We start from the raw sequence: 21,085 nt of genomic DNA, 5'->3' as shown, positions 1-21,085 counted from the left end.
GTGATTAAAGGAGACAACCTATCCAGAGCTTAAGGAGAGAAGGCTGTGGTCCAAACTGTAATCAGAAAAGATTTAAAAACAAAAAAAATTCTTTGCTGAGGACAATCCAGAATCCGCCCAGTAAACACATTCTGAAATCCAGGAAAGAGGAAGGAGGGATAGATTCCTCTAGAAAATATTAAAGGGAATTGTAAAAGGAATCACCATAAAGATGTGACAAATCCTCAGATATTTATTAGTTACATAGCCTGGGGTAAATCACAATCTCTTAGAGAATCAGTTTCCTCAAGGGTACCTGGAAGGTGAGAATACTTAAAATATTTGCCTAATAGGGCTATTATGAGGAAAGCCCTTTGCAAATCTTAAATATGCTACCTTCAAAGGCCAATTAATTGAGTTGGGTGAATCCAAGGTCTAACTAAATAAGGCAGACTGTTGTGTTCCAATGTTCTTGTTAGCTTGACTGCATCAACATTTATAACAAGGAAGTTATCCCAAATAATGAAAGTCAAAAGTTGTACCTTCTAAATTGAACATTCTGGAACAACTTCCACTAATGTATACTACTAAAATGTAAAATAAAATTAATATGCCATTATCCACATACTGAATAAATCACAAAAGAAAATTTCACTAAGTTTTTACCCATTTAGCAACTAGGTAAAAAGTACTATCTAATCAGCTACTAATAAAGCTGTGGCACTATCAGTAATACGCCACACAACTGTGTCAACATGAAAGGTCATTCCCTCATCTTCATCCTGTCCTTAAGGTTGCAACTACCATTAAAGCTAGTGGTCCTCCTTAAGCAAGTGACTTAACCTCTTTGGGTCTCAAATTTTTCACCTGTAAAATTATGGAGCTGGCCTAAAGTCCTTTAAAGTCCCTTTTAGATCTAAATCTATGATCCTGCCCTTCACCTCTGATCTCAGATATAGTATGTTCCCTATAAACTTATAAATGAATTCTACAAATTTTCATGCCTACAGAAATCTTAATGAGCTCATCACATCTTCCCCATAGAACCTAAGAATTAGAAAGAGCCTTAGAAATCATGTATTCCAATTTTTCACCCATGCAGGAATCTAGTTTTACATTATCCTTAACCCAGGTTATCTGGTCTGATAAGGAAGCTCATTACTTTACTGGCTAATCCAATCCATTCTTGAACTTTATTGTTAAAAAATGTCTTCCTTATAATGAGCCAAAATTTGCTTTCCTGTAACTTCTACCCAATGGTGAGAGGTGTGGAAACCATGTCAATGAAGGAACTGGAAATGTTTAGTTTGGAAAAGAAAAGACTAAGGGGAGAAATTATAGCTGTCTTCATATATTTGAAAGTTGTCATGTGGAAAAAGGAGTAGATTTGTTCTGTTTTCCTCTGGAGGATATTATGTGGATATTGAAGTGTTTTACAAACCTAGAAGTACAGTATGTCACAGCTATTACTGAGAGGCAGCAAGGGGCAGGGGAAAATATGCTGAATTTGGAATCAAAAGATGTAGGCTCAAATCTATTGTTCTACTTACTTGCTAGCTCTGCTAGAGATGGACAAAAGACAGTCCCTCCTCTCAAGGAGATCACACCCCAATTAGGAGAGTCTATATATGTGTGTGTGTGTGTGTGTGTGTGTGTGTATATATGTATGTATATATATACACACACACATATATACATATACACATATACACATATATACATACACACATAAAAGAAAGTTCAGATGCAAAAAGGACAGAAAAGCCTGAAGGTTAATGGTTCATTGACAGAAAGTATAACAATGCCCAGGTGTCCTTAGGATGCATTGGGATACCTTGCCTAGAGGGGAGGAGTCCATCACTACTGGGAAAGGAATAGTGGATCTAAGGGATGAACTGGAGCAGGGATTCAGGGTCTCTTCTGGCAGGGTAGCAGTAGGGAATGGGAGCTCAGCAATGAGGAGAAAATGGGGTGGGGGAAGGAAGGCTGGAGATGGGCTCTTGGGAGGCAATGTTTTCTCATCTGTAAAATGAGATACTGAACTAGATGAACCCACCTAAGGATCGGTCTGACTTTGTGTCTATGATTTCATGATTCTATATATTATTGGTGCTTATTCTATTTTATGGAAGAACAGAGAACAAAGCTACTCTTTCTTCCACATGACAACTTTCAAATATTTAAAGAAAGCTGTAATATTTCCAGCTCCTACAATCATTCCTCAGAAAACATGATTTCTAGATCACTTACAATATTGGTCACTCTCCTCTGAACATATTCCAGGTTGATAATGTCCTTTGTAAAAACAAACATCTACAAGTGAAACTGTGGTGTCACACTAGTAGACTGGTACTTCTACCCTCTTAATCTAGAGTAATATGGTTCTTTTAATTAAAGCCTAATTTTATATTATTTTTGAAGCAGCTGCATCATAGTAGTAAATAGGAATATACTAGTGAATTAACAATCAGCTTTCCCAAAAAGTATGCACATACCGTGTTTCCCCGATAATAAGACACTGTCTTATTTTTTTTTTGGACAGAAAAACACCAGAGGGCTTATTTTCAGGGGAGGGCTTATTTTAATGAACATTGACAGCAATTTTAATAAACAGGTAAATGTGAACAAAAAAATGTACCTTTATTCAATAAGCAAATCACTGGGGAAGAACAGGATGATGCGCTCACTGCTGCAGCTCTGATTGGATGCAAATGGAGCGCGGCGTGCGTTTCAATGGGGGGGGGGACGGTGAATACAGAGGGTACCTATGTAGCGTGTAGCACAGGGGATCACCTTCACTACAGTAGCAATCTCAATAGGGCTTATTTTCGGGGGAGGGCTTATTTTAGAGGAATCTAACACAGTAAGGGGAGGGCTTATTTTCGGGATAGGTCTTATTATCGGGGAAACACGGTAGCACACTTTAGCTTATTTTCTCCCTAGGTCTTAACTTTAGAAAATCAACAAAATAAAAAATCAAGCCCTAATTTGCAGCATTTGACAATTTCTAAAATATAAATACTCAGACTGAAATTTTAACAATCAAGGCAAAAAGGTGACTCCAAGTGACGAGTAATTTACAAGGAGCTTGTGACCAAACAAAACTTCTAAGATCTAAGATCTTTCTCATTTCCTTTATGTTGTTACAAGATAAACTGACATACTGAATAGATGTGGATTAGAAACCAACCTCTGATATTTACTAGCTATGTGACTTTAGGCAAGGCATCTAAACTCTCTGGACCTAAACTTTCCACATCTATTAAATGAGGGGTTTGGACTATGTAATCTCCGAGGCCCCTTCCAGTTCTAGATCTGTGCTCTAAAATCTCCTATTGACTAGACAGAATGCAACCAATGTCAGTGATTATCATTACAACTGCTTATTGTTATGCCTTATATTGAAATATCCCTTTTGTAATTCAAAAAGTGATTTCATTGCTTTCTATTCTAAATTAAACTCTAATGACCCACAAGAAAATTTCTTCAGGATTGCAGGCTAAACATTAATTTACAAGGCTTTTTTAAAAGTAACTAGTTATTTAAGAGGATGCCAAATATTTTAAAATAAAGGGTTTAAATAGGCTCTTTCTTTTAGAAGCTGGTAGAGAAGGGAAATTTAGCTAACAGTAAACATGTTGCTAACATAAGATTGATCACCAGCAGGGAACCACGTCATTCCACTGTAGGTTCACATTAACACAGATTCTTTGCTGCACTGTTGACCATCAGTGGCAGATTGACGGGTGGTCCTTTGAGAGAAGTTGAAGATGAAAATGCAAAGACGAATTAAATAAGCTTTAAGTGTATTAATCATATGTTTCCTTTCTTAGAAAAATAAAGTTTCCCACCTTTCTGACCTAAGTTTCAAAGGGAAATTAAGAGTTGTATTTGCTTCACGACTCTTAAAAAGCTTACGATGTTTTTTTAACTATACAAAAAATCTGAACACCCATGAAAGCAAGTTGTGACCATAGCCTCTAAGTTCAGGATTCTAGAGAAAGCTATTTAGTTCAGGAAGGTGACTGAGAGTCCACAAAATAAATATTTTTATAACGCCATTTAAAATGCCAGAGCAGACATAATTAAAGAGTTTTGAAGCCCATATTATAGCTTAAAACATAGATCAAAGAGGCAGGATGTTTTCCTAGATTTCTTACAGGTTTCAGTTATAGGTTTTTGCCTCTCTTTCGGCTAAAAATCCTGCGATGGGATTCCCATCAACTGAGGAATTGCTGAAGAATTGGTGGTATATGAGTGAGATATTATTGTGCTTTAAGAAACAACAAATATGAGGAATTCAGAAGAACATGAAAAGACTTAGATGAACTGATGGGGAGTAAAGGGAAGCAGAATTAGGAGAAAGATGCAGAGTGACTACAATAACATCAATGGAAACTATACTAAAAGGTAGTTGAACTCTGATTAAGAGTAAGGACTACTAGGGGCGGGTAGGTGGCACAGTGAATAGAGCACCGGACCTGGAGTCAGGAGGACCTGAGTTCAAATTCGGCCTCAGACACAACACACACACACACACACACACACACACACACACAAAACTAGCTGTGTGAACTTGGGCAAATCACATAATCCCAATTGCCCTCCAAAAAGCGGAGGAAAAAAAGAGGAAGCACTACTCTTCTGCCCTGGAAAACTGATCATGAAACATACCTCAATCCTCTCAGTAGAGGGAGCCTATGGCTGTGAAATATGACATATAGATGGTCAGACTTTGTCATGTGTCTACTGATTTTCCTTAAATGTTTTTTTTTTCCTTATTACAAAGGAGAGCTCAAAGGCAGGGGGACGGCAATGGGAAATTACTATGGCTAAAAAGCAAAATGCAACAATAAAACAAAAAAAATAAAGAATTATGGGAAAATAAATAAAAACTACAGGTTACCCAGGTGTTTGTGAACTGTCACAATACTATAAATATGTGGATTTTTTGATGAAATTATTTTCTACGATTCTTTCATCACCACTCCCTAAATAAACATTTTCTCTAGAATTCCAGTTAGTACAAGAAAAAGGACTAATTGCACTGATCATTGTGGTGACAATATCAAAACTATTATTTAAGATACCACTCATGTATCCATTTTAAGAGCAAATTCTCAACAATTTACTGTAACTTTAAAAAAAATTAAAGTGGGAAAATAAGAGATAATTTCACCATTTTGCTGCATAGTATTTCACTCTCAGTGAAAAATACCATATTACTCAAATGAAAAGCTGAATGAAAAAAAGAAATTCACCTCACAATATTTTCTCATATTTTTAAAGGGGCAGAACTAAACTACTGCATTCATTTTCATAGGGAAAAAAATTATACAAAAGATAAAGAGGGAAAACTATATAGCTGTTAATGGAGAAGAATTAGTTTTTGGTAGCAGTACAAAAATCAAGAAATTTAGTAGTTTCCATTGAGCTTCACATGTTTTCCTGGGAGAAGATTCATGCTTATGCTTCCTAATGAAATGCCAAAATCCATTATAAATGAGTAGCAATTTTTTCCCACTCAGAAAGAAAAGTTACATAATTTTTCATGTCATCACAAAAAAAAGTTTGTTTTGTAACCACATATGAAAATAGACAGCTTGTTATATCACCTGCACTATACTTTTTGTTGGTATTTTAATAGGTAATTAATCTTGATTTGATGGGATTTAGGATTGAGGGGGGCACATATGTTCAAACTATTATGTATAAATCTCAAACATTTCAGTAAATGTCATCCTGATTGTTCCCCTCTGCATAGAATACTATTAGTAAAATATTCAAGGTCGAGAACTTGGATTCTTTACACAATGTATTCAGGAAAACCAATTTATTGTTCTATTTCAGTAAAAAGAAGCAATTTCTTCTAGAACTATTTCATATTGGCAGCCAATCTCGGGAAAGTCATAATTATAATTAGGCAACAGGTTTGGTAAATGTATTAATTTGTCACATAAGTTAAAACTTGTACCCTTCATTTGTCTGTGATAAAATTTTAAGTACAATATTTTATGTTGCTTTGATGAATTACGTATATAAAGTGTTTTCTACCATAAAATCAATGAAGTAGTTCTTTGTACTTATATCTATGTAAAGATTTAAAGATGGCTTTAGGGAGTGGTAGGGTTAATATAAAAACATCTTGACTTTGAATAACACTAGTTTATTATTTTTCTGTGCCAAAAATTGAGTAAAATTGTATCTTGTTGAGAAAAACTGGTTTTAAACCATATGAATATAAATCACAATCCACTCACTATTTTATCCCAAAGTATTTTTTCCTTTCCTAGACACTTAAAGAAAAAATCTTCTTGAATGTTGAAAACTAAAAATAAATAAATTAACTTAAAAAAAATGTTCCTAACACTTCAGGCTTTCAGTTTTAGAAAGTATACACTACACATTTTAAAACTGTGATTTTCTTTACTGATTGATTTTGCAGCTGTATCGGGAACCATTCATCAGACATGTTTCATTTATCACCTTCAAAGCAGTTTCCTCCAAGAAGAAGCATTTCTCATGATGATTTTTATTGGGTCTTTCACTTCTTGATTGCATCCTTTTCATTAAAATATTCCCCAACAATATTTCTTTAATGATCTAGAGATTATATGCAGAAATATATGCCTTGAAACCTCAGGAATAATTTCTGCAGAAATGTGTTCCATTTCTACTGCCCTTTTCACACAGATCTTCCTCCTTATCTCGTTCAATTCCATACACTATTCCTATCTCCTGATATTTTACCCAAAGGTAGGGAACCTGCGGGCCTCAAGGCCACATGTGGTCTTCTAGGTCCTTAAGTGTGGCCCTTTGACTAAATCCAAACTTCATAAAGGGCTGTACCTGAGGACCTAGAGAGCTACATGTGGCCTTGAAGCTGCAGGTTCCCCACCCCTGATTTTTACCATTTAGAAACCTTTTATCTTTAAAAAAAAAAAAATGTCAGATTGACTATAAACAAAACTTTCAATGCAGTGATATATGATACAGTCTTCTACTACCTCTTATTTTGATATAAGTTTAAGAACTTAACAATATTTTCAGTGCCCAATAAGATTTCCTATATTGGGTACTAGTTTCACCTTGGATACAGTAGTTTTATTAACAATAGCTTAATAATAATTTATTTAATAAGAGCATTAATAATTAAGCACTTAATAATAAGGTCATTTATATAACACTTTAAGGTTTGCAAAAGTGCCCTAAAAATTCTATCTCTTTTGGTCCACTCAACTACTGTATACTATAGCTGTCCCCATTTTACAGATGAAGAATCTTAGACAAATAGAGGTTAAATAACTTGCAGAGGGTCACATAGCTAGTAAGTACTGGAGTGCATATTTGAACTCTGGTCTTCCTATTAGAGATTATATACTCTATTCACTGTGACACTTACCTGCTTTAATCTTCCTATAGGAGTATTTCAGATTGGATCTTTTGCCTAACCTGTTGTGACCTATTCAGAAAATTTCTCTGAAAAAATGTCAAGGACATTATGTCTCAATTATTCTTTGAGACTATAATACTTATAAGCAGCTATCTTATACAAACTTTGTACCTAGTACAGTGTTCTATATACAGTATGTACCCAATAAATGTTTACTGATAAATAATTTGAATAATCATTATGCAAGGATTATTGTACATACTTTAATGATTAAATTTGTTCTCATGATTCCTTTTCAACAAAACAAAAAAGCAAAAACTCCAAGTTTTTTATTTTAAAATTATTACTACTAATTTTTAATCTACTGCAGAAAACAGTTATGTACATGATAAAAATGACTCAGAAAGAAATGTTAAAAATGAAATTCAATTTAAAAAATGAGAATTTGACAGTAGTCATAGGGATGAGGAGAAAAGTGATGATCTAAATTATAGATGACAACTACTATGTTAGATGAATTGCTAAACATGTTTGATAGAAAAGGATATACTACTGGGAGACAGAGTCAAAATGATGGAGTAGAGGCAGGAACTAACCAGAATTCTCCCAAATTGCCCTCCAAACAACTTTAAAATAATGCCTCAAGCTGAATTCTGGAGCAGCAGAACCAAAAAAAGAGGTTGGGGTGAAGCAATTTTCCACTCAAGACAATGTAGGGGGTTGGTGGGAAAAGCATGTCACAGGTCAGCCTCAGAGTACAGGGCAAGCCATACCCTAACAACATAAGCAGCAGGCATTGGAGGCAGCTGAAAGAGCAGCAGCTGTAGCTTCAGGAACTTTCAGCCTACAAACTGTAAGGGGGCCAGATAACTGGTCAGAAAGAGATTAAGGGAACCCTCTGGGGCTCTAGGTTTAAGACTTTGTTGCATTGCACATACACAATTCTGGGTCCCAGGCCTAGTCCCCTTGTAGTCACAGGGGACTAGGAGGCCTGGTCATAGTTCCTGAATGGATTGTATTTGTGATCACCACAAGGGAGCAGGGATCCTGGTCTTAATTCCAAAGCAGAAAGGGATAGGCTTTCAACCACAAGAGGGTCCCAAGTCACAATTCCGGGGCCAAAAGGAGCAACAGCATGTATGGGTACAGGAAAGCAGGGGACCTGGTCACACTTCTAGGACCAAGAGTAGAACCAGCTCTTGTGGATACAGGGGAACTATGCCCAAAGGGCTATAAAATGGGGCATACCCTTTGATACAGCAATACCACTACTAGATCTATATCCCAAAGAAAAAGGACTTATATGTACAAAAATATTTATAACAGCTCTTTTTGGGGCAGCAAACAATTGGAAATCAAGGAGATGCCCATCATTTGGGGAATGGCTAAACAAGTTGTAGTATATGATTGTGTTGGAATACCACTGTGCTATAAGAAATGACAAGCAGGATAGTTTCAGAAAAATCTGCAAAGACTTATTATATGAACTGATACAAAGTGAAGAGAGCAGAACTAGCAGAATGTTGTATGCATGTATTATACAAAAGCATTATTGTATGATAATGAACTATGAATGACTTAGCTATTCTCAGCAATACAATGATCCAAGACAATTCCAAAGGACTTATGGTGAAAAATACTGTCTGTGTCCAGAGAAAAAACTGATAGAATCTGAATACAGATGAAAGCACACTTAAAAAAAAAATTTTGTTTGGGTTTTTTGGTGGGTTGGACTGAATATTTTCTTTTGCAACACAGCTAATACAGAAATATGTTTTGGATAACTATATCAAATTGATTGTTTCTCAAGAAGGGAAGGGAGGATGGGATAGAATTTGAAACTCAAAATTTTTTTTAAATGAATGCTGAATTTGTTTTATTAGACTTAATTGAAAAACAATGAAATAAAGGAGAAAAAAAAAAAACAAAATAAAAAATTAAGAAAACTATATATAAGGGGCAGCTAAATGATGCAGTGGGTAGAGCACCAGAATTTAAATCTAACCTTCTACACTAGTTCTGTGAGCCTGGGCAAGTTACTTAAACCTATTTGCCTGAGTTTCCTCATCTATAAAAGTAGCTGGAGAAGGAAATGGCAAACCACTTCAGCATCTTTACCAATAAAACACCATATAGGGTAATGAAGAGTTAGACATGAATGAAATGACTGAACAAGACCACAACATAATTCAATTCAATACTTATTATGTGCAAGGCATTGTACTACACAGACATCTTAAACTCAACATGTCCAAACTTGAAATGATTATCATTTCACCAAAATCTTCTCTTCTTCTTAACTTTCCTATTACTGGTGATAGCACAAATCTCTCAGAGTCACCTAGGCTCTCACCCTCCACATACAACCAGTTAGCAAATCCTGTGCATATCATGCCCCCTTCTCTCCTCTGACACTGCAAATACCCTAGTGTAGTTCTTCATCACTTGCTTGGCCTACTGTAAAATCCACCTGATCAAATTCTCACATCTCTCCCTACTCCAATCCATTCTCCATTCAATTATCAAATTCAGTTTTTATTACCACCAACAGCCCTCCATTCAGTATACTCCAGTGGTTCCCTATTACCTCCAGGATCAAATATAAAACCCTGCTTGGCTTTCAAAGTACTCCATAATATGGCTCCTTCCTGCCTTTTCAATAGTCTCATTCCTTGCTCTCCTCCACATTGGCCACCCTATTGTCCATCTCGCTGATCAGAGAATTTTCACAGCTGTCCCCCATGTCTAGAATGTTCTCCCTCCTAATCTCCACTTCCTAGGTTTCCTTCAAGTCTTAAAGTCCTAACTTCTACATGACACCTTTCCTAATCCTCCTTAATCTTAGTGCCTTCATTCTGAGATTACATCCAATTTATCCTGTTATATTTTGTTAGTAAATAGTTGTCTAAGTTTTGTCTCCCCCAATGGACTAGAGTGTATTTTTTGTATTTCTTTGTATCCCTAGAATTTAACACAGGGCTTGACACATAAGAGATTAATAAATGCTAGTTAACTAATTGACTATGTACTATAGATACAAAGACAAAACCAAAATTGTCCCTGACTTCAAGGACTATATGTTTTACTGACATAAAATGTAATATTATCAATGTGTGTGTGTACAGTCATTCCAAGATTATTCCCAAAATACCCTCCCTTACCTTGTATTGTAAGGTGAGTTCTGTGATCTAACCATTTCACAGAATGGTCTATCCATATCATAGCTGAAATATAAGATAATGCACCAAATAAACTGTCCATATCACAGGCAATCTGAGAACTGTAGCAACAATATATTTTATTTATATAATACACAATTGTCATTCCACTCAAAGCTGCCAGAGAGAAGTAGATGTACAATAGAACAAAGCTGCCCCCAAGTCCTTATTAGCTCCAGCTTCCCTGACACAGCTTCCTGGCCATAAAGGGGCATAAAAAGTCCTAGATATATGGAGTCTGGGCCTCTCAAACTTGGTAAATTGCCATACCCTGATGATTTATTGATCAGATATATTAACAGATGGGTTATGCATCCAGAGAAGCTAAGTGCTACTATTTCCCTGTTGCATATTTTTGCAGGGCAAAGTAAATATTCTTTGCCAAATGTTCAATGATTTGAAGAGTGCCTCATTTCATCCCAACCCCAAACTTGAAGAGGGTAACTGGTGTTAAAGCAAGGTGAAACACAAAGGTTTGAGCATGAGATTCTCTAGGTAATTAAAAATAAATTCAAAGCTAAGAAGAGATATGGTCAAATCAAAAGTTTTATCGGAGGAGCTAAGGAGAGTCAGGAGCAGCTAGGTGGTGCAAAAGATAGAGCACCAGCCCTGCAATCAGGAAGATCTGAATTTAAATCTAGTCTTAGACACTAGCTGTGTACCCTGGGCAAATCACTTAACCTGTTTTCCTCAGTTTCTTCATCTGTAAAATGAGTTGGGAAAAGAAATGGCAAATCACTCCAGTATCTTTGCAAACAAAACACCATATAGAGTCACAAAGAGTTGGACAGAACTGAAATGAACAACAAAAACAAAAAAGAGAATTAACTTACATCCCTGCTGGTAAATCAACATCCTGTTTGGGAATAGGGAAAGAAGAATGCCTATTACTGAGAAGTTATCTTAGCATTTAATTCCAAAAGAATCCTTTAAAGATCATCTAGTCCAGAAAGGTCAAACATGTAGCCTAAATCCCACTACACTCCAAAATACTCCTTACCTCAGCCCAAATAGATAAAAACATAATTGGGAAACACTTAACAAAATGAAAATACAACTGAACATACATAATGTTAATGTTTCTATTTGAGTTTGATCACTGATCTAGCTTAATACTCTTTTTTTAAAGATGAAGAAATTATGGAAAGGAGAAGATAAGTGATTTTATGAAAGCAATATAAGTTGGATTTGAAACAGGCCTTCCAATTCCAAATTCAGTGTCAAATGTGAAGTAATACAGGAGAAAGGATCATGTAGCTTTTAAGAGATAGTAGCCCACCTATATGACCACAACTACAAAACACTTTTCACACAAATAAAGTCAGATCTAACTAATTGGAAAAATATCAATTGCTCATGGCTGAGTCGAGCTAATATAATAAAAATGACAATTTTACCTAAATCAAATTATATATTTAGTGCCATACCAATTAATTTACCAAAAAACTACTTTATAGAGCTAGAAAAAAATAGTAACAAAATTCATTTGGAAGAATAAATGGTCCAGAATATCAAGGAAATTAATGAAAAGAAATGCTAGGGAAGGTGGAGTAGCGCTATACCAGATTTTAATCTGTACTATAAAGCAGCAGTCATCAAAACTACTTGGTACTGGCTGAGGAATAGAGGAGTGGATCAATGGAATAGATTAGGCACACAAGATTCAGAAGTCAATGACTATAGTAATCTATTGTTTGGTAAACCCCCAGACCCTGGTTTTTGGGATAAGAACTCACTATCTGACAAAAACTGCTGGGAAAACTGGAATACAGTATGGCAGAAACTGGGCGTAGACCATTATCTAACACCATATACCAAAATCAAGTGTAAATGGGTGCATGATCTAGGTATAAAGGTTGATACTGTAAGCAGTCTCCTAAAACAAGGAATAGTTTACCTATCAGACTTGTGGAGAGGGAAAGACTTTATGACTAAACAAGAATTAGAGAACATTATAAAATGTAAAATGGATAATTCTGACTACATGAAATTGAAAAGCTTCTGTACAAACAAAGCCAATGTAACCAAGATTAAGAGGGAGGTGGAAAATTGGGAAAGAATCTTTACAACCTATGTCTCTGACAAAGGACTCATTTCTAAAATATACAGAGAATTGAGTCAAATTTATAAGAATACAAGTCATTCCCCAATTGATAAATGGTCAAAGGATATGAACAGGCAGTTTTCAGAGAGAGAAATTAAAGATACCTATAAGCATATGAAGAAATGCTCTAATTCACTACTGATTAGAGAAATGCAAATCAAAACAACTCTGAGATACCACATCTCACCAGTCAGATTGGCTAAGATGACAAAACAGGAAAATGACAAATGCTGGAGAGGATGTGGGCAAATTGGAACACTAATGCATTGCTGGTGGAGTTGTGAACTGATCCAGCCTTTCTGGAGAGCAATCTGGAATTATGTCCAAAGGGCTATAAATACTTTCATACCCTTTGATCCATCGATACCACTCCTAGGGTTATATCCCAAAGAGATCATAGAAATGGGAGAAAGACCTATATGTACAAAAATTTTTATAGCAGATCTTTTTGTGGTAGCAAAGAATTGAAAATTAAAGGGGTGCCCATCAATTGGGGAATGGCTGAACAAGTTGTGGTATATGCATGTTATGGAATACTATTGTGTTATAAGAAACGAGGAGCAGACGGTCTTCATATTTACCTGGAGAGGCTTATATGAAATGATGCTGAGTGAGAAGAGTAGAACCAGGAGAAATTTGTATGCAATTACAGACACAACGTATGTGTGATGACCAACTTTGATAGACTAGACTCTTCTCAGCAATGCAGCTATCGCAAAATATCTGATCTTTTTCCTTTTCTTGCTTGGTTTTATTTCCTCTTTACCATTCTTCATTCCATGTGATACAATCCATCTTTATAACCTGACTAATGTATCATGTGAAAGTATTTACAGATCCTATACTTGACTATATGCCGCCATGGGGGGGAAGAGAGGGAAGGGGACAAAATGTGAAACTCAAGGAATTGTGGAATTGAATCCTGTAAACTAAAAGTAAACAAAGAAACTAATTAAAATTTAAAAAAATAAAGTATGTAAAAAAAAAAAATAAAATAATAGTACCTACCTAAAAAAATAAATAAATAAACAAATCTCCTTTATTAAAAAAAAAAGAGAGAGATAGTAGCCCTCTGAATCTGGAGAAATTGGTGAGGTAAATATTTAATAAAAGTGTTGGCAGTTATCGTGGGTTCACCATCAAAATAATATACCTACCACTGGGGAAGCTACAGTCAAAACAACCAGTCAAGCAGAGAATAGGATTGATCAAAGTAGGGGCAAGACAGAATGCTACTAATTTTGCCAAAATACTTTTAAATGAGGGTGGGAGTAGCATGCCATGTTCTCAGAGAACAACCCACGCCCCTCTCCCCACACACACAAAGAAATATTTTTAAAATAACTAAAAGCACAAGAAATAGCTCATGTTCAACACTAAACAGCAGTTGATCTTTGACCTTTCTGATCTGAAACTAGACTAATGCAACAGATGAGTTCACCAAAGTCACTGAATAGCTGTCATATGAAAATAGCTTTCACAGTTGTTAGTCACCTGATTAAACTATTAACATAAGTGCTCCCACACAGTAGAGGTGAAAAATGTATGAATGGCTTTAATGCTCCTCTAATTCTTCCTTGCCTCTGGCTCAAGATGTTTTAAGTTAGAAAACATCTAGATTTATGAAAACAATTACTTTTAAGCAAATGAACTGAGTTTATTTCAATGTTACTTGTTTAGATGAATATAGGTCACAACAGGAAATGAATCTGGCAACTTGTAAAGGCACCTGCTAAACTCCAGACTATTCCAAAATTCAAGTAATTTCTTCATTTTTCTCAAATTCTTTATTTTTTTAAGATTTTTTTAAAAGTACTCAGAAGTATTCAAAATGCTGCACTTAATGCAAACTGTAAAACATCTCAGCTTCTCTGGATTTGTATTCTGGCTTATCTCTAGAACACTAACTTCTTCAACAAATTTATTGAGGGTTTGATACATGGTACTGTGATGTATGCAAATAACAAAAAAATACATTTGCTATGTATCTACTGGGCACAAATAACTCTGCTAGGCAGTAGCAGAGATACAGAGTTCAAGACATACATGATATCTGCTATTATTGACCTTATAATTTAGGGGTAGTATATCTTCCCTTACCTAAAAGAAATTTAGAAGTTCAGAGGTAAGAGAAAGGTTTCACCAAGGACTTGAGTAGACAGAGAAAACTTCATGAAATAAGTGGGAAATAAGCTGAGCAGGGAGGAAGAAGAGAATATTCTAACTGTAGGAAATAGCATGAAAACAAAAGCAGAGTGAGGGGAAGGTGCATGATATGTTCAGGATGAGAAAAATAGGAACTGGTAGGTTTTATGCTAAGTAACAGGAAAAATAATCTGAATACATAATAATTTTGACTTGGTTTTTGTAGTGTCTTGAACACCACCTGACAGAAGGGAAAAGAAATTACCAGACAACATCAGAAATCTATTGATTACAGTGCTGAAGATGGAACACTAGACATTCAAGAAGAAACATCAACAGAAGCTGATGAATGAGTGGATATAAGGAATAAAGAGAGATAAATCAAAGACCAATCCAAGGTTTTAAGCTTGGATGCTTAGGGTCATTGTTCTCAACTACCCTGAAGCATTTAACATTTTTCTCTTCAGTGGGTTTTCAAAATACCAGTCTCTATTGGTCTCCTACTGTGATGATCATTTCTCAGTCTTCTGGACTAGATTTTCATTCATCCCATTCCCATGAACTGTGGTTGTAGCCCCGGGGTCTTTCCAGGGACCTTTTTTCTTTTCTCTCTATTCCCTCTCACTTACTGACCTCATTAATTCCTATAAGGTTTAACTGCCTTCTTTGCAGATCATACACACACACACACACACACACACACACACACACACACACAGTCACCCTTCTTCAGTCTCTTTCCTAAACTCTAATCCCTAATATCAACTTCCTAGTGATCACTTCAAACTGGATGTCCCATGGATATCAAACTCAATATGTATAAAAGAAAATTTATTATCTGTTTTCAAAACCTACTCATCTTCCAAACTTTCAAATTACTACTAAGGGCATCACTATCCTTCCAGTCACCTAGATTCATCTTCTCACTCTCAATACACCAACATATTCAGTTACCAAATACTGACTCTTTTGTCTCCACAACATCTCTGTCATAGGTTGCTCTCTCTCCACTCACAACCCCTACCCTAGTTTTGGCCCTCGCCATCTCTCACCTATATTAACAGCTTATTATTTGATTCTACCAATTCAAACATCTCCTTACTCCAATCCCTTCTCAACAAGTATCCAAAATCATTTTCCTAAAGGTTTGACTGATATTGTGAGTGATTTAAAGTATTTTTTTTTACTATGGCAACCAAGAGTCTGGATTTCTTCCTCTGAAAACTGCCTATCAATAGCTTTTGATTATTTATCAGTTGGGAATGGCTCTTATTCCTTTAAATCTGAATCAGCTCATTAACTACCTTAGAAATATCTTTAGCAAAGAAATTTGCTGCAAAGTCCACCCCCCCCCCAGCTTCCTTCTAATTTAGTTGCACTGGTTTTATCTATACAAAAATTTTGTATTTATGTAATAAAAATTTGCCACTTTGCCTTCTGTGTAACTGTCTATTTCTTATTTGATGATGAACAATACCCCCAACCCATAAATCTGACAGGTAATTTCTTCTTTAATCCTCTAATGTATTTATGATGTCACTGCTTATGTCTAAATCATATACCTATTTGGAGTCTGTTTTGGTATAGGATACAAGATGTTGCTTTATATCTACCAGACTGCTTTCTAGTTTTCCAAACAGTTCTTGCCAAATAGTGAGTCATTGGCCCAGTAACAGGTAATCTTTGGTTTTTATCAAAAACTAACCTACTATCCTCATTTGCTTCTAAGTATTGTATACCTAATCAGTTCCACTGATCAATGTCACTATTTCTTATATGGTACCAAATTGTTTTTATGTTTATAGCTTTATAGTATAGATTCAGATCTAGTACTACCAGGATCTTTCCTTCCCACTTTTTTCATTATTTTCTTTGATAACATTGACCTTTTGTTGCTCCAGACAAATTTTATTATTTCCTTAGAGCTCTATAAAGTAAAAGTTTTGGTAGTTTTATTAGGGTAATTAATTGGTAAATTAGGTAGTATTTTCATTGATTCTGTATTTGCTTACTCTACCTATGAAGAATATTTCTCCAATTATTTAGATCTGTTTTCATTTGTATAAAGAGGGTTTTATACTTCTACTCATATGGTTCCTATGTGTGACTTGGCAGATAGACTCCCAGGTGTTTAAACTGTCTGTAGTTATTTTAAATGGAATTTCACTTTCTATATCTTCCTAATGGATTTTGTTGGTAATATAAAAAATGTTGATAATTTCTGTGGGTTGATTTTATGTCCCATAAATTTACTGAAATTATGAATTATTTCTATTAGTTTTTAGTTGATTCACTGGGATTCTCTAAGTAAACCAACATAACATAACATAACATCTGCAAAAAAAAAAAAGTGATCATTTTATTTCCTCTTTTCCTGTGTTCATTCCTTTGATTTCTTTTTCTTTTCTTACAACCCAATTTCTAGCACTATAATGAATATTAATGATGATAATGGACATCCTTGATTTACCATTGATTTTACTGGAAAGGTTTCTACCATATTGCTATTACAATTAATGCTAACACTAGGTTTAAAATACATGCTACTTATCATTTTAAGGAAACCTTCATTTATTTCTATGTTTTCTAATTTTTTTTTAATAGGAATGGGTGTTGTGTATCTTGTGAAAACCTTTTTCTATATCTATTGATAAAATCATTTTTTTGTTTTTTTCTTCATAGAGGTGATCATGTTTATAATTTTCCTAATATTGAACCAGTTCAGCATTCCTTGCATAAATACAACTCTGTCATAATATATAATCTTTAAGATATAGTGATCTAGCCTCCTTGATAATATCTTATTTAAAATTTTGCATCAATATTGTGTATTAAGCTACAAAACTTTATGAAACCAACAAATTTAAAACTCCTAATTAAGCACCAAAATAAAAATCTTGAAAAATCAAGAGAGATTGACAGAATTAAAAACATAAAAACCACTGAGTTGATAATAAAACTAGGAGCTTTCTTTTCTTTTTCTTTTTAACCCCCCCCAGGAAGTAATATGTGAATTCTTTCAATTTCTATTTTGCCCTCTAGTTCAAAAAGATCTGTGCAATTTGCTCTTATGACTTCTTGAATTATAAGTCTATATTCCTTTTTTAGATCATAGGGTTGTTCAGGAAATCTAATGATTATTAAAATATCCCTCTCTTCAATCTGTTTTCCAAGTCAGTTGTTTTTACTATAAGAAACCTCATGTCCTATTTTTTCAATATCTTGACTTTGTTTTAATATTTCTCAAAGTCTTATAGGGTAATTAGCTTCTATTTGGTTACTTCTAATTTTCAGGGAGTTATTTTCTTAGGTGAGGTTTTGTATCTCTTGTTCCAAGCTATTAATTTTCTTTTCATCTTTCTTCTATAACTCATTTCTTTTCCCATTTTCTTCTCTACCAATCTAATTTGGTTTTTAAAATCACGTTTTAGACCTTTTTTCCCAAACTCGTTTTCTTGTTCTGGATTTATGTCTTGAGCTTCCCCTGTTACCATAATAATTCCTTATGAGAGGGTTCTTTTACTGTTTTTTTCCATTCTTCCAATCTAGTTCTTGACTTTGGCCTTTATGTTCATGCTATACTCTGTGCACCTCTTGGGGAAATTGTAAGCTGAATTTCTGTTCTCTTAAATTCTTTTCTTGCTTTCACAGATCAGGCTGGAGACCTGCAGGCTTTCAATGATGTGAAATTCCTGATTATTCTCTTGCAGGCTTCAGCCTGGGTTAAAAGCTAGAACTGAACCCTTGCTCTGTTCCTGGGAGCAGAGTCCTGTAGCTACCTACTATTTGCTTGTAAATGTGTTCCTTGATCAGTACACAGTTAGGACCCACAACCACAAAAGCTCCTCTTAGTACAGGTCCCTTCAAACAGACCAACCTGGCTCTCTGACCCAGAATAGGGAAGAGAATGACAGAGCTACCAGCTGGCACCTGTTCCTGAACCCTATGCTAGTTCAAGAATTCCCTGAGATCTCTTCCTGCTCTAGGGCTGTCTTTCATTCACTGGGTTGTAGAATGTCCAATAGCATTCTCCTGGACAGACTCTGCCTCTTCTGTCCTCAGATTTCTTTGTCTCCCTAAGCCAACATGGGCTGGAAAAATGATTTACTGTAACTTTTTCTTGGATTTCATCATCAAAATTTAGTCTGGTGTGTTTTTTTAGATCAGAGGGAAGCAAGCATTAGTGGAAGAACTAGACAATATTTCTTTTTGTTATTCTTGCCATCTTGACTCTGCCTCCATCTCTTCCATCCTGAAAAAAACTTTAATCTAAACATCTCCATCATCCTAACATCTTTTCGTGGCTAATCTCCTTGAAAAAGATGTCTACAACTGATACCTCCAGTTCTTATCTCACTCTCTTCAAAACCCTCTGGGGTAGGGTCAAGAATACAGAGTAGCAAAAAGCAGTGAAGAAGGAACTCCTCTCCAACATTCCTTTAAACAGATCTAGAAAACTCACTAGATTGAATCCTGATGAGAACAGTAAAGAAAAAGTAATTTTTCTAGCCATGAGCATTGGGAAACAGAGAGTTCTATGGACACTGAGGACAGGGTATTAAAAGCTTGACATAAGAGTAAAAAAAAAAAAACTTTACCCAAGCCAAAAACAAAACAAAACAAAACAAAAACCTCCCTAAAAATTAGAATGGATCAAATAGAAGCCAATGACTCCATGAACAAGAAATATTCAAATGAAGTCAAAATAGTGAAAAAAAAAATAGAAAATGAACTGACCTGTAAAATAAAGGAGAAAAAAATTTGTGAATCATTGAACTATTCCATGGCCAAAATATGAACTTAGACATATGCAGTGCCAATGCAATATTTACAGTGCCCACGATCACAATAAAGACCATGACTATAAGTATTGCGTGATGTTCGATCACAAAATATGCCGAACTCTCCAGATAGAGGATAAAGCTGAAGGATTTATTTAGACACCAGAAAACCAAATCCTCAGACCAGTAAGCAGATTCCATCATAGTACTCAAGATATTCAGAAGCCATAATAATGCTGAGAGCCATGCCATCCTAAAGGCCTTCCCACAAACCAATACAAGATCAGTATTTATTCATAAAACTCTATCTCTTTGCCTAAGCTCCTCTGTCCCCAACTGTCTCCAACTGTCTGACTAGCTTTTTACCAGATTATCTGTGGGCTCTGCTTCTCCTCATCAAACTCCTTCCACCACAGGCTCCATGTGACTACCTTCAGGCTATCAGGGGAAGAAATTATCTTCACATCAGAGAAGCTTCCTGTGGACTCTAGGGGGCAGAGTTTATCTTCACAAAAGGGAAGCTTCAAACTTCCCCTTAGGTCTATTAAGGGGTGTAGCAGCAAGCACCCCAAGCGTCCTCAGGGTTTGCAGCTACCACAGGTTCTTGGATCTGCTTTGTTAAAGGAAAGCAACTCAAAATGGGTTAACAAGCTTACTTTAATCAGTCAGACATATATCGTTTACCTTGTTCAGGAGAAAAGGTCAGCACCCTGAACCTCAAAGTATACAGGCATAATTATCAAGACAGAAACATCAAGTAGACAGATTTCCAAACTGTCCAACCATTACATCCATACCCAGTCAACATCTGGGTTTCCACATTCTGGGTTTTTCAAAGCCGGGGGACTCTCAACAACGGCTTCCCAGAATTCAGATCAAATTACAGAACACTTCTCAAAGTGAGTCCCAAAACAAAGCTACACATCAGGGCTTATATAGCCTTCTCCTGGCTCAGAGAATGTAACAACCTTATTGACTCACTGGCCAATCAAGAAGTATCTACTGAAAAACAAGCCTCCTTCCCCAGGCTTCTGGTGCACTTTAGCCTAGGGGCAGGGAAGATCTTCCAAATTTGCATTCCCATTACAAGGGGCAAGGAAGATCTTCAAATTCCCATTACAACATATTTCAAGAAAGCTTAAAAGAAAACTCTCCAGATCTCTTAGAACCAGACAGCAAAGTAGAACTCTCCTAGCTATCTCCTCAAAGAAATCCCAAAATGAAAACTCCTAGCAAAATTATAAACCAAAATCTAAGTGTCCAGGTTAAAAAAAAAATACTGACAGTAGTCAGAAAGAATTCAAGTACCAATAAGCCAAAGTCAGAATCACAAATGATTCAGCAATAATATAAAAGAGTATAGCATTATGAATAAGATAATATAGAAAGCAAAGAATACAAGCTTACAACCATGAATAAATTACCTGCAAAACTGAATTTAATTCTCTAGTGGAAAAATGAACTC

General features: G+C 35.5%; 1 protein-coding gene across 2 annotated transcripts in view; it reads right to left on the bottom strand.

The window, feature by feature from the left end:
- Positions 1 to 21,085, bottom strand: part of STX8 (syntaxin 8) — a 279,491-nt gene that overhangs the window by 163,023 nt on the left and 95,383 nt on the right. The gene's annotated exons all lie outside the window — the stretch shown is intronic.

This window comes from Petaurus breviceps, unplaced genomic scaffold, assembly GCF_028583685.1.
Source record: "Petaurus breviceps papuanus isolate PSGF00001 unplaced genomic scaffold, PetGlider_PUasm1.0 90865, whole genome shotgun sequence".
Classification (NCBI taxonomy): Eukaryota; Metazoa; Chordata; class Mammalia; order Diprotodontia; family Petauridae; genus Petaurus; species Petaurus breviceps.
Note: the sequence above shows the minus strand (reverse complement) of the source record. Positions and strands in the feature narration are given on the sequence as shown.